The sequence below is a fragment of the Columba livia genome, chromosome 2 (genome assembly GCF_036013475.1).
Source record: "Columba livia isolate bColLiv1 breed racing homer chromosome 2, bColLiv1.pat.W.v2, whole genome shotgun sequence".
Taxonomy (NCBI): Eukaryota; Metazoa; Chordata; class Aves; order Columbiformes; family Columbidae; genus Columba; species Columba livia.
In genome coordinates, this window is record NC_088603.1 from 133,465,735 (window position 1) to 133,479,862 (window position 14,128).

The window sequence follows — 14,128 nt, forward strand, 5'->3', positions numbered from 1 at the left end:
ACCAGAAGGCTCTGCTGCCATTCAGCAAGACCTGGACAGGCTGGAGGACTGGGCAGAGAAGAACCTAATGGAGTTCAACAAGTGCAAGTGTAGGGTCCTGCACCTGGGGAGGAATAACCCCAGGCACCAGTGCAGGTTAGGGGCAGACCTTCTGGAAGACAGTACTGCAGAGAAGGACTTGGGAGTTCTGGTCAACAACAGGTTGACCATGTGTCAACAAAGTGCCCTTGTGTCGAAGAAGGTCAATGGTATCCTGGGGTGCATTAAGAAGAGTGTGACCAGCAGGTCGAGGGAGGTTATCCTGCCCCTCTGCTCTGCCCTAGTGAGGCCACATCTGGAGTACTGTGTCCAGCTCTGGGCTCCTCAGTGTAAGTACAAGGAATTACTGGAGGGAGTCTAGCAGTGGGCTATGAAGATGATTAGAGGCCTAGACCTCCTTTCTTATGAGGAGAGACTGAGAGAGCTGAGTCTGTTCAACCTGGAGAAGAGAAGGCTGAGAGGGGATCACATAAATGTTTATAAATATCTCAAGGGTAGTTGTCAAGAATTTAAGTGTTTTATTTCATAAGATAACCCACAATCCAGTTTTGATAAGCAAAGACACACTTGCTGTGAGCTGGAGTTCTATGTCCTAATGTATAAAGTATGCAGGTATTTAAAATGGGATTCATGCCCATTGAAGAGGATAATCTACAAATCCATGCATAGTTTGATGCCAAGATTTTATGAATGAATTTAATTTTAACATGCACTTCTAGGTTTGTTTTTCTGCTTACTCAAAACTGCCACAGTCTTGGACACATTTCAGGGCTACGCTTGATTAATTAAATATTAAAATATACAAAGATTTGAGAGACTAGTCTCCCTGCTACAAGAGAATAGTTGTCATTTCTGGGTTGCAAATTATGAAACCTATGTTCTCACAAAACAAACTGTATCATGCCAGCCAGGTCACTGCCTTGGAAAGGAAAGAGCTATAAATTAGAACCTTCTTAAAATGTTGAGGCCATTTCCCCAATCATCATCTTATATGGGATGAAACTCTCTCTGCTTGTAGCTAGCCTTATAGAAGTTGTCTAGGTGACCGGATAACTAAAGTTTTAGTTATATGAGGCTGGTTGAGGGTGGTTGGTTGGTCCCAGTTGGCAGCGAAGCACCCACAAGGCTGCTTGCTCGCTCACTCCATACAATGCCTGTAGGATGGGAAATAACAAGAGTGAGAAAACCTATGGGTCAAAATAAAAGCAGGGAAATCATGCAGTAGTTACCATCACAGGAAAACAGACTCAACTATGCTCAACTATAGTCTGGGGACTTTGACTTAATTAAAAAAAAAAAAAAATAATTACTGATTTGGGTATTGAGAAACAAAGAAAACAAACATTTAAACACCTAGAGACAACATCTTTCCTCCTGCTTTCCCCAATTCACCTTCACTGCAGGCCTCTCCTCCCACCTTGTTATTACCACAGGTCACACTCAGTCCCTTTGGTGAGGAGACACATGGGGCAGGGGGTTGGAGTCAGGACAAAGCTAGTGAAGGGTCTGGAGCACAAGTCCTATGAGGAGTGACTGAGGAAACTGGGACTGTTTAGCCTGGAGAAAAGGAAGTTGAAGGGAGACCTTATAGCTCACTACAACTACCTGAAAGGAGGTTGTATGATGGAGAGTGTTGGTCTCTTCTCCCAAGTAGCAGGTGATAGGACAAGAGGAAATGGCCTCAAATTGCACCAGGGGAGGTTTAGATTGGATATTAGGAAAAAAAGATCTTCACGGAAAGGTCTGTCAGGCATTGGAACAGGCTGCCCAGGGAAGTGGTTGAGTCACCATCCCTGGAGATGTTTAAAAGCCTGTTAGACAAGGTTCTTAGGGGCATGGTTTAGTGCTAGAGTTACGTTAGGTTATAGTTGGACTTGATGATCCTGAGGGTCTCTTCCAGATGAAATGATTCTATGACACAGAAGTGTTTCCTGCCTCTCATTGTTCCTTACTCTGCCACTGCTCCATCCTTCGTGCTTGTTTCCTCCTCTCTCCTGTTGCTGTGTGAGTTCTCTCTGGTCTGCAGTCCCTCTGTGGCCAATGCCAGCTCCAGCATGGGGCACCTCACCTCTTTGACATCACTGATCCTTTTTCTTTCAGCATTTTAGTGTCCTTTCTTAAATATTTTTTCCCCGAGGTGCCATCCACCTGGCTGAGGGGCTCAGCTGTGCCATGCAGCATGTCTGACTGGAACCAGCTGTGTTTGGCATGGGGCAGACTCCTCACACAGACTGCCCTGCAGATCCTGCTGCCAACACCCTGCCATATATATCCAATACAACAAGAGGTATACCCTCTAAAGCAGCTTATTATCCATTTGCAGAGGTGAATCTGCAATAAGTCACCCTTCGGAAGGTAAAAGGGTCAGTGGCACTGAGATGTTTGATTCTCTGAGGTGGTGTGTGGTGCAAGGCTGCCCACCCACCTCTTGGGGAGCAGTCAGGCCAGACCATGGACTTAAATGGTGGCAGTGAAAGCTGTCTGGCAAATAGGTACTAAACACAGTGTGAGCTACTAACACCATATCCGCAAATGTTTCTTCAATTTTTTTCCTGCTATTCACCTTCTCCACTCACCTTATTTATATATCTGGCTTCCATATTAAAATATATACATTGTTTGCTAAGACTCTCCTGAAGTGGCTATAGAGCTTTTACTTAGAAGCTCAGAGAGCTCCCACTGTGTCACCTTGTCTTCCATGGTGGCAATAATTTAAAAGTATGTCAACAAACTAGTCAGGTGTGATCTTGATTGCTTCCTAAACCACACTGACAACGCATAATCAGATTGTTTTCTTCATGCACCTCTCCCACGTTGATTTCAGGGTTTTAAAAACTCTCCAAGTCGACGTTAAACTAAAATATCTATTTATAACTTCTTTGTCTGTCTCTGTATGTTTGGTAGCCAGGTTAGCACCAGTAAAATATTAATCCAAAACTGTTGTTCTGAAACATATTACCTTCTAGGTACAATTCATACTGAAATAGTTCCCTTAGTATCACCTTACCTTGAGTCCTGGTATTTTGTCTTCCTCTGCAGGGAGGCATATATTCTGGAGCTATAGAGCTGCATTTACCAGAAGCAGGTACTGGAAAATTATAAGCAAGCGCAACAGATGTTAACAGATGTGAATTTCAGATAAATACAGAAAGGAAAGTTACAGTATATAACCTTTTGCAATGCTTACTGCATTCACTAAGGGGTGACAAGGAGGGTCCTCGCACACTGCTGCTACTGTCTCCTAGTTAATATAGCAGAACAGCACTGTGGATGCCTTCTTCTGTTTCTCTGACAGCTTGGCAAAAATACATGAGAGGCAATTGGCTATCATCAGTCGACTATGAAATTTCTGCTGTTGGAAATTACATAGAGTGGATAGATGGATCCATCTGCCAACTTTCCCTGCAATTTGCCCTGACATCTACCTGATGAACAAAAGAAATTTTGTGTGCTAAATATACATGGGAACGGTTTGAATACCTTGAGTAGGTATAAAATTCATAAAAATACCAATACCATTTTAAATTTTGTGAGGCAAAAAATTAGAGTGAACTCCAACAGGTGGAAGACTGGCAGACATAAGGGTACTAGAAATGCAATTGCAAATATAATGCCAAAAGTCTAAAGAAAACATTTACAATCCAAGGTTTTAAAAAATACCAAAAAATATTTTTAAATATAATAATCATCATTAATTATAAGTTAGGTTTCTGTTTGTTTGTTTTGTGAGAATACAATGAAATGTACATGAAATTGGGGAAAAAAATTCTTACCACTAGAGGAAAATCTAGCACAATGTTTCAAGCTATAAAATGGTGTAAGTGCAGAATTATCCAGCAGTAGCTGTTTATTCATTTGATTCTTTGCATTGTAAGATTTATTAGATTGCTCACTTATCATGCACATGGAACTACAGTTTAAATTTATAAGGCTTCTTTGCTTAACCATGCATATACTAAAAGGTATAGGTATATTCTATCCTGGTGCGCAGGTGTATTTGTGATTACTCAGTTTATCAGGCAAGAAGTGAATCACCAGTCACTAGGTTTGTTTTAAGCTGTCACATTCCTCCATTGTTGTTTTCAGAGTCAAATGGTTTCTGAGCGAAGAGGGCAAGAACTTAGACATTCTGAGCAGTGAAGCAAAAATTGCTTTTTGTCATTAAAACCAAACCATCCTGAAAAATAATGATTTGCTTTTAATGGATTTTTTTCTTCACACAGGTGTTCACATGCACCAAGCTACCTTTAATTTGGGTGGTTTAGGATTTTGCAGAAGCACTACAAATATATACAGCTGTTAACAAAGTGTAGAGCACCAGTGTGTTTACTGATTCTCCACTAGAGCTTGCACAAATGGAAGGAGTTGCCAATTTCTGTTTTATAATAACTAAATGGGTTATACTTTTCATTTCTCTGCAGTTGCAACATAACTGCTCCATTTCTTCAGCAATCTCAAAGTTGTGACTTGTATTATGTAGTCTTCTCTTCAACTTCAGGGTTTCAATGCAGCTGTAAATATTTTGTGAATTTCTGCAGTCATATTCTTTTCTGTTCAAGAAGCAGTATTTCAGTTCTCCCTCAGAACTGTTAAAATATTTATAAAATGACATAAAAGCATCCATTTAAAAAACCTAAATCTAGCTGCTTACTTGCTTTCAGAATGTAAAGTTCAGCCATAACTACTGATGCTTGTTGTTCAAGAACCCTAAGTCATAGCAGGATAGAAAAAAAAAAACAGATGCTGTATTTTGGTAACAAGATTTGGTTCTTCTCTGTAGCTGCAGCCTTCGAATTTATTTGTGCAAATATGAAAATGGCATAGAAATTACAGATGCATAACAGCTCTGCCTCATTTCCACTTCTGATCTTCACAGTATGTTTCAATGTTGATAGCTTGATGTGTTACCAGCACAGAAGAGGGCAGCAATGACACTGGTGTCACCCTGCCAGATGTGGCCCCATGGCACCAGGGGCTCTGCCTGGGCCTGGCAACACAGCACCCCTATGGGCCACTGCCTCTGCCCGCAGCCACTGCCTCCAGCTTGCCCACAGCCACCATGGGGACATTCAGAGACTTGCACCCACTTCTGGGAGGATTGAGGCCAGCCACTGCACTCACATCTTCCAGAGCAGAGATATAGGCAGAGCATCCCACATACCTAGGTGAGGGGGACCTCCACCACTATGGCCTCTGAAGTGGTACGTGTGCAGGTATCACTGTTTCAGGGATAAAAGGCGGGATTAAGATTTATTTCCATTATAGAAGGTATTCAGAAAAGGCTTTGTTGCTTATTAACCTTTGCAATAGTATTGTGGTTTATCTGTCGTATTGCTAATATTGATCCTGAATATATAGTTCACTGATTCTCAGTTAATTACACCTCATTAATAAATCAGTAAAACCACTTCATTCTTAATTTGGTTTAAACTACATGAACTAAGCAGGTTTTCCGTGGTACAAGGGCTTGATTTACTAATGAACATCATCTAAACTGTGAATGAACAGTTTAGAAACATGAATATTTATCTAGCTGCACCCACCACTTTGTCACTCCAACAAGCAGCCTTTACTTGTACTGCATTTTCAGTGAAGTCACATGAAGTGAAAATATTTTACTGGCAGTTCTGTTCCTCTCAGTTGAACCATCCAGGATAGAACAGAGAGCTGAAAAGACCAGATTTTTTTTTGTTTGGCTTGATGTTTTTTGGTTTGGCTTTGTTTGTTTGGGTTTTTGTTTTGGGGGGGAGAGTGGTGAGGAGGCTGGTTTTGGGTTTTTATATTTTTGCTTGTTTGGTTTCATTCTGGTATACTTTTCTTATCTTTTAATTTTGTATGGCTTGTTGGTTTGTTTTGTTTGGCTTTAGATATTTTTTTTTTTTTTTTTTTACAGCCACAGAGTGACCCTTGGGAGAACCTCTTAGCTCATGTTCTCTTCCTTGCCTCTGCATTGTATCCTTCTCTCATTGATTTGCTGATTGCAGAGAAAGTGATAAATTATGTTTGGTACAGAAAAATGGTCTTCTACAAGTTAAGATGCTTTGCCTTTCAGTATGCGAGCTACAGCTGAATAAAAATACTTCTGATTGGTTTATTTCCAGCATATTTGATCACTTTCACAGGCTTGAAAGTCCAAGCATGTTAATCAGGCTTGGCTGTTGCACTGAAGTGTCAGAAATGAAAACAGCTACATCATTCCACCCTATTTTGAGGCCTACAAAAACTGGTTCACACCTTAATTTGAAAAGTCCTTTTTAAGCCAGAGGTAGATCATGATTACCAATTGTAATTTATGGTATGGTTCTAAGCCAGAATCACAAGTTGTTTGTTGAATTTTGAAAGAGATATAAGAAAATATTTCTATTTCCTGAGAGCTTTAGGTGAATCTTTCGATAAATTCCTTTAAAAAACAGTGAGGCTGAGGTTTCTACTGGCTGCAAATTCATTTAATAGGCTAAATACCTTGGCAAACCTCAGTATTTTACCTAATTTACAGTAAATGTGTAGTTGGAATATTTATTTTACCCTCTACCTACAGTACTATCAAACTGATCTTTATATCAGAAAATACCTTCTGGAAGGTGAGGCCTGAAATCTGGTATTTAAAATGGTCTCATTCTTTCTACATAGATTGCATCCCAATTACGTTTAGCTTCTGCAAATATATGCTTACTGGTATAATGTCCTATGAATGTTTTCCTATAAACTGTTATCTGTCCTCATGCTTCTTCAGCTTCTACATCTGTCTTTCCTCCCTCTGTTATTCATTCCTTGAAAAATATTCAACCCTTTCATCTTAAAGAAAAAAGTAGCATCATTTTTTATGTTTACCATTTTATAGCATCTTAAATGTAATACTTATGTGGATTTTCATGTATCACAAGTTCTGTCAACCCATGTATACTAGTTCCACTACATTCTATGTGATAATTTTTCAGAATTAATTAGTTTATAATTTTCAGTGCATTGACTATTTGGGATGAAAAATTGCCCTTGTTATAGTATTGAATTTAAGTTACAGAAGAAGTTACTGCCTCAAAGATGGTTAATATGCCATCCTTATTTTGAATGGCAAACTACCCGATAATGGTGGATTGATATATAATTTAACTATTACCCATATTGGAGTAACTTACATCTATTAATTTTTCAGTTATGACATTAAAATATATCAAAAAGTCACAGAACTATAGTCAGCTTTCCAGACCAGGGGATCAGTTATCTAAGTCTTTGGTGTATGAATGCAGATAACTATCCAAGAAGGACCAAGGTCATCTGGTAGAAGTGCATAATGGAAATGACAGTGTGCTTCCTTAGGACAGACTACATCTGAGTTTTTTTTTTTTTAACCTTGTGATTATTCTGTCAAAAATCCTAGACAAGTGACAGAAAGCTCAGCATCAGGTGCTTAAAAAACAGGAAAAAAAATACATCACTTCTTGACACCTCTTGCATAGTAACTGGAATGTGTTTTACTAGAATCTGATTGATATTCTTTCTTAATTTTGACTCTTAACACAAGGGACATTTATTACCATTATACTCTATTCTATCTACCCTAGCTGTGCATATTAATGTTTTTCATTTTTATTAATCCTATTAATCTCAGGATTAGATAATATCTCATAGCAATTATCTATATATGCTGATTGTGTATTCTGTAAATTATATCTCCAGGTTTAACTTTTCTTCATAATTAAACAGATTGGTCTATCTTTAGAATTTATCTTTTAATTTGCTTCCTGTAAAGTATTCTTTCTTTGTAGATGTATATTTTTTCCACTTGTTATTGATCTTATCTTTGGATGTTCCTAATCCTTAGAATACCTCCCTCCACTAAAGTTCGTCTATATGTATAATCCTTTAGGACCTGATTCAGATCCCATGGTAGGAAATAACATTCATGGGAAGTTTGATATTCTACTGTTTTTTTTTAACAGAAGTGTGACCATACTAAAGAACTTAAAGGTATACTCTCTAGCCAGAAGATCAGAATACATATGTTTCACATAGTCTTATCAAGCTTTCTTCCACAGGTATTCCAATACCCTAGAATCACAGAAGGACTGAGGTTGGATGGCAGCTCTGGAGATCATCTAGTCCAGCCCACTGTTCAAAGCAGAGTCAGCTAGAGCAGGCTGCTTAGGGCCATGTCCAGCTGGGTTTCAAATATCCCCATGAATGGAGACTGGGAATCCTGGGAATCCTGTGCCAATGTTGAACCATCCTCATAAGAAAAATAAAATTCTTATGTTTAAATGGAATTTCCTGTATTTCAGTTTGTCCACGTTGCCTCTTGCCCTCTCACTGGGCATCACTAAAATAGTCTGGCTCTGTTCTTTTTTCACCCTCCCTTCAAGTATTTTCACATATTGATAAGGTCTCCCTGACCATTTTCTTCTCCAGGATGAGTATTCTCAGATCCTTCAGCTTCTCCTCACAGGAGAGATGTTGCAAGCCATTAATCCTCTTCATGGTGTTTTACTGGACTCTCTCCAGTATGTTCATGTCATTTGTACTAGGGATTCCAGAACAGGACACAGTGCTCCAAACATGCCTCTCAAGGGCTGAACAGAGGGGAAGGATCTGCTGGCAGTGTTCTGCTTAATGAAGCCCAGGATGTTGATGACCTTCTTTTCTGTAAGGGCACATTGCTGGCTCACATTCAACTTGGTGTTCACCAGGACCCTCAGGGCCTTTTCTGCTTTCCAGCTCAGTGGCTTCCAGCGTGTAACAGTGCATGGTGTTGTTCCTCCACAGGTGGAGAACTTTGCACTTCCTTTTGTTGAACTGCATGAGGTTCCTGTCAGCCCTTTCCCAGCTTGTCAAGGTCCCAAGCTGGTAACCCAACATACAGGTCCTTCCAACACATAGTTTTGCTTTCTTGCCTGCCAATACATGTGAACCAACACTTGATAAATCTGTCCTTGGATTTGTCCAAACTAAAGAGTCAACACAAGGCACACCATCATCTCTGATACGTTACTCCCATGATTTCATATCTTTTTCTCATTGTTGGCTTGTGTCTTGTGAAAGCATACTTTGAAGACCAGTCAGCTTCATATAGAATCTTTTCTTACTTCATTTATAATTAATGATTTGTATAAATCAGAACAGCTCCAGTAAGGAGGCTGAGAGAAACAGAGTTGTGTCCATGTTGTAAAAGTATTGATCTGAAATGTGTTCAGGTCCTTGCTTCCCAAAACCCAGATGGGAAATGTCATCTTCTTCACTTTTCTGAGGACATTACGTTTCTCTCTTGTTACAAATGACATAGACACCTTAAAATTGTTTGTGAAAGGAGCAGTGTTCTTGACAGCTGTCTTCCAACTAGTTGACCAATGTAATAAATTCTCAAAGAGAGGCTGGAATCCAGCTCTTGGGCATCCTAGTGTACTGTCATGACAATTAATGACAAAATCTTTGCCACTTTGTCTATTTTGACATCTGCTGCTAATGGTCATCCTAGCCATATTGCTTGACTTCAGTTTCAAAAACATTTCCACAATTACCCTGCAGGTCATTGGTTTTATTAATAAAAATATGTAGGAAATCTGCTATTAAGCATATAGGACATTGGTGCTTTCTGTATTAAATATACTTGAAGTAAACTCTAACCTTACTAGGTTCTCAGAGAATATAGTAGCAAGAATGTTATTTGCTATCTGAAGGAATATGAAAGATTTCTCTCATCATTTGAGGTTCAGTGTTTGGTTAATGGTGGAATCTTGAAGGTGCCCACTGTTGGCTTAGATCTGTTCTCCATGAATTCCACAGGAGTCTTCTTGCTGGCCTCAGTGTGAGCACAAAAAAACCTGAATGCAGTCTGCTTTTGAAAATCCTACCTAGTAAAAAATGCTATTTATATTTGTACTTATTCTTTTTTTGTTTCATAAGCCTCTTTATTTTTTTATTCACTAATGTCCTTTCATATTCTCTTGTACTGTGGGTTTAAGAGTTTTTCCACTTTTATTGATCCACTTGTTCCTTTTATTTGAATTTAAGCTGAACATTTCATTTACCCACTATGTAGATTATTACAGTTTCATCCAATTTGGCATATTTTGAAATACAGTAAAGAGAAAGAGAAATAGAATTCCAGACCTTTAACTAACTGTTTTAAAAAACTTGAAAGTTTAAAAATTTTGATTACAAGCTTATTTAATTTTCCAAAAAGACTCTTCTTAGAAGTATTTTATGGATGGGTCATATATTTCTGCATCTTATTATTTTCAGGAGATACAGCCATCATTTTAATTTCAACAAACATGTAGCTATATGAACGAATTTGACATTTTTGCTAAATATCTAAAAAACAGAGTGAGCATCTTCCCTAAGTTTTCTTAACTTTCTCCAACAACATTTTCAGTCCTCTCTTGGCTTCTGTGTCTAACATTAACAAAGACCTCCACCAGGTTTTCTTTCCTCTATCCATTTGAAATGTTGAGGTTATTTAACATTAAAAATTATCATTGACATTGCTTTACTGCCTGTGCCTGGTTTTGTTATTATTTTTAGGCAAAAGCTCACTTGTAACAATAAATAAATAAAATTAGAAGTATCCATAGCTAGAGAAGGAAAATGGACAAATCCTTTTCTTATGTTCAACTTGTCTCTGGAGAACTAGAAAAGCGATTTTTAGTGCTTCTAAGTATGGCCTACTAGAAAAGCAAGGATTCAACTGAATTTCTACTAGTGTGTTTCAAGGTGAAAGGAAGACCTTGTCAAATCTTGGTAGCAGGTGACGAAGATGGGGGATTGCATGGTTAACAGCCATGGGGAAAACAGCCTTGGTGCCAAATAAGGAAAGAAAAATGTGCTTGGTCAAACAGTTGCATATAACCTTTTTGACTTTATTGTGGGTATTTTAATTCAAGTTGTTTTAATTTCAGCTTGTTCAGATTTTCCACTCAGACATGATCCTTGCTTTATTTATTGCTCTACTTGTTCTGTTGCTGCAAATGCACATAAGTGATCTAAAAAAAAGGGTTTTGTTATGTATCTAAGAGTGAAGTACACTGATTATGCCTCTAAGTCATTCTACCGAGGCTCCCATAAAGGTCAGAAAAATGAGTGCATGGGAAGCCAGGCTCTGCAGCAGAAAGGTCATGCTGCCACTAAGAAAAGAAGAATGACAGGACCAACAGAGAGGCCACTCCTGTTAAACAGAGTTAGAACCATCAGACAACCTCAGACTGTCTAATTTTCAGATTGTAACAACTCATCCAGAACACAGTACCTTCTTCTTTCTTCTTAGCTGTTGCAAGGAGCATTCCAGCTAACAGAAAAACTAGCTGAGCAGTCAGCCTATGGCAATCTAAGAGTCACTTTTCTCTCTCAATCCACAGATATAGTCATTTTGCATTTACCAATTTCTACTTTATTTGCTGAATGGACGCATGAAAACCAAAATATTTGAACAAGACGTTACAGTTTAAATTGTTGGAGCAGGCAAAAAAATTATATTTGCATGAACTAGTGGCTCCAAGGATATTCTCTTAAAAAACCTTAAGAGCATGATACACATCTTTTGAGAAGTACGTCAAGTTTCCAGTCCATCTCCAGGAACAGCCCACCTCATACTTGGATTGTCAGCAGTGCCGGAGAAGACAGAAACACACAGCAATGCAGGGGAAAGTTGAGGGAGAGCAAAGTAAACTCATGGCATATTAATTTAAGTCACTGTAAATGTCATGAAATGCATTGCCCATGCTTTGGTTACCTGGGAGAACAGACTAATGGGGAAACAAAACAGACCGTGCACTGTTTCAGATTTAGGTTTTATCAAGAGCCATTCAAAGTTTACCTCTCAACATGAGATACTGGTCTGTCTTTGATCACAACTCTATCCCTTCACCCACCAGCCAACATTTCAACTAACTCAGCAGTGGCAGGAAAGGCTCTCAAGCACTCTATCCTCTGCATTTCTACCCACTTGTTCACTTTTGTATACAGTGTAAAGTAGTTAAATACGAATTACAAAATGTTCCCACCTGGGCCTGCAACCTCATAAATACAAAGATCTCTTTGGGGCCTTCTTGGATTTAGATGTTAAACCATTTTTCTAGCACTATGATCTTCAATCTTGCTCAAGTCAGAGAGAGTTAATAAAGAGCTATATGTAATTCGGTTATGTAATTCAGTATTAAGTTTGTTGTGCTCAGAAAATCCCAGCTTTACTTTGTATTGAATGAGGTGAACAAGTGGTTTATTCCTCATATTTGGCTTTTTGGGAACTGTTGATATAGACATATGAATTAAATTGAGTAAGGAAATTGTGAGAAGTTGGCACTAGGAGAAGTGAGACCTATTTCTTTGTTGTCTGTTTATTCCTTTTCTCATTTTAACGGTACATTTGAGGAATTCTTGATTATGGTTTCTCAAATTAAGGTGATATTTACGTTTTGTTTCTTTGTTATGTAAAAGTTGAAATTTTTAGGGCAGTATGTATCATTCAGATTCTTTAGATAGGCAGCCACAAACACAGAAAAAACAATAATTTACTTTTCCTAAGTGCTTGAATTATCATGTTTCTACCTACCTGTTCCTTGTACAACACAAAGTTATCAAAACATCAGTTTATCCATATGTAATTTTCATTTTTACTTCATTCTCTTAGGCAATTGAAATCCAATGTGATCAGCTAATAGCTTCTTCAGCAAAACCTTCTACCTGCAGTACTAATTTCCCAGTTAGAATTCAAAATTAAATATATTTTATTTGTTTGGGGGGATGCCCTGGTTTCATGATAATAAAACTAATCCTTTTATGACAGCATTCTTTAATATTTATTCCATTTTCATCAACCCTTCTTAAATAATTTTTCATAGCAGCCTCATTTAATATAAGGATGGAGTGTACTGAAGAAAGACCCCTAACTAGTGAGAACAGTGGGTAGTGGAATGTGATAGGACAGGTAACAAAGCTGGTCTCTTGGTTGTCATGTTACTCTTGGTTTATTTTATACTGATCATTTTCTGAACATATTGGTTGCTTGACTGGCAGATTCTGAACTAACATTTTTGTGTTTAGATAGGAGGGTGACAGCTTTCAGATAGACTGATGAGTTTAAAACTTTATCATTCTTATCTTCCCTTTGGCAGTCTTAAGAAACAAAACATTGCTAGGCCTTGCTGATATAAATGTTGGGCACGTATCAGTGAGGTCAGAAGCAGCAGCTATTTACACATTCAGGATGATGCCATAACATCTACACTGGTACAGATGTAGGATGTTTGCGCTCTCTGTTCATTGCCTGTCTTCACCTATATTAACCATTCTTTGCTGTATGATGAGAGTGCATCAGCAGTTGACTTCTGGATATTTCTGGTCTGAGCATTGTCTGCTTTTCAGCTACTTGCTCATACAATTGTACTCATGGCAGGAAGATAAAAGTTCAACTTTTTCAGCTCTATTTTTAGTAAGGGTAACTATCTGAATTCCAGATGATCCATAACATAAAGCCAGTAGTGAATGTTTCTGTGAAAGTAAGTAATTCCATTTGTGTTCTTTATTTTTTCTGTCAAATCTACCTTTTTAAATCCTGAAATAAATGTTAGAAATGAAATAATTAATCAACTTTTTTTTCTATTTCTGTTTTTTACATCCAATGAATTGAATTATTTTCTGTTTGTTTTACTAAGATGCATATTTAGGAATCTAAATAACTGTAGTTTTTGGCTTAAAATACTTTTTTCTGAGACTATGTTCTCTGTTACTTAACATGCTGTGACCCTGTGTTTTTAACATTATCTATCCTTTATGCTGAGTAAAAGATGCTTTCCTCACCTGATCTGGGCATGACTGTATGTCAAAACTCCCCATTGCCTGAGATTTGGCATGATTTGGCATGAAAAGCATGAAGTTTAGCCCAAATTTATCTTCAGTCTTGACTGGTCCCATACTGACTACTTCAGGATTCCTTTAGTTTACCTACGGATCTTTTTTGTATCATATCTGGGTATATTCTTTAGGATGACAAGGAAAATGCAACATGATGAAGGTGTGAAGACGAGTATACCAAAAAATGTAAATAACTTTCATAAGTGGAGGGACTAACTACAGTTCAAGAGATGCCAGATTCTGTTAC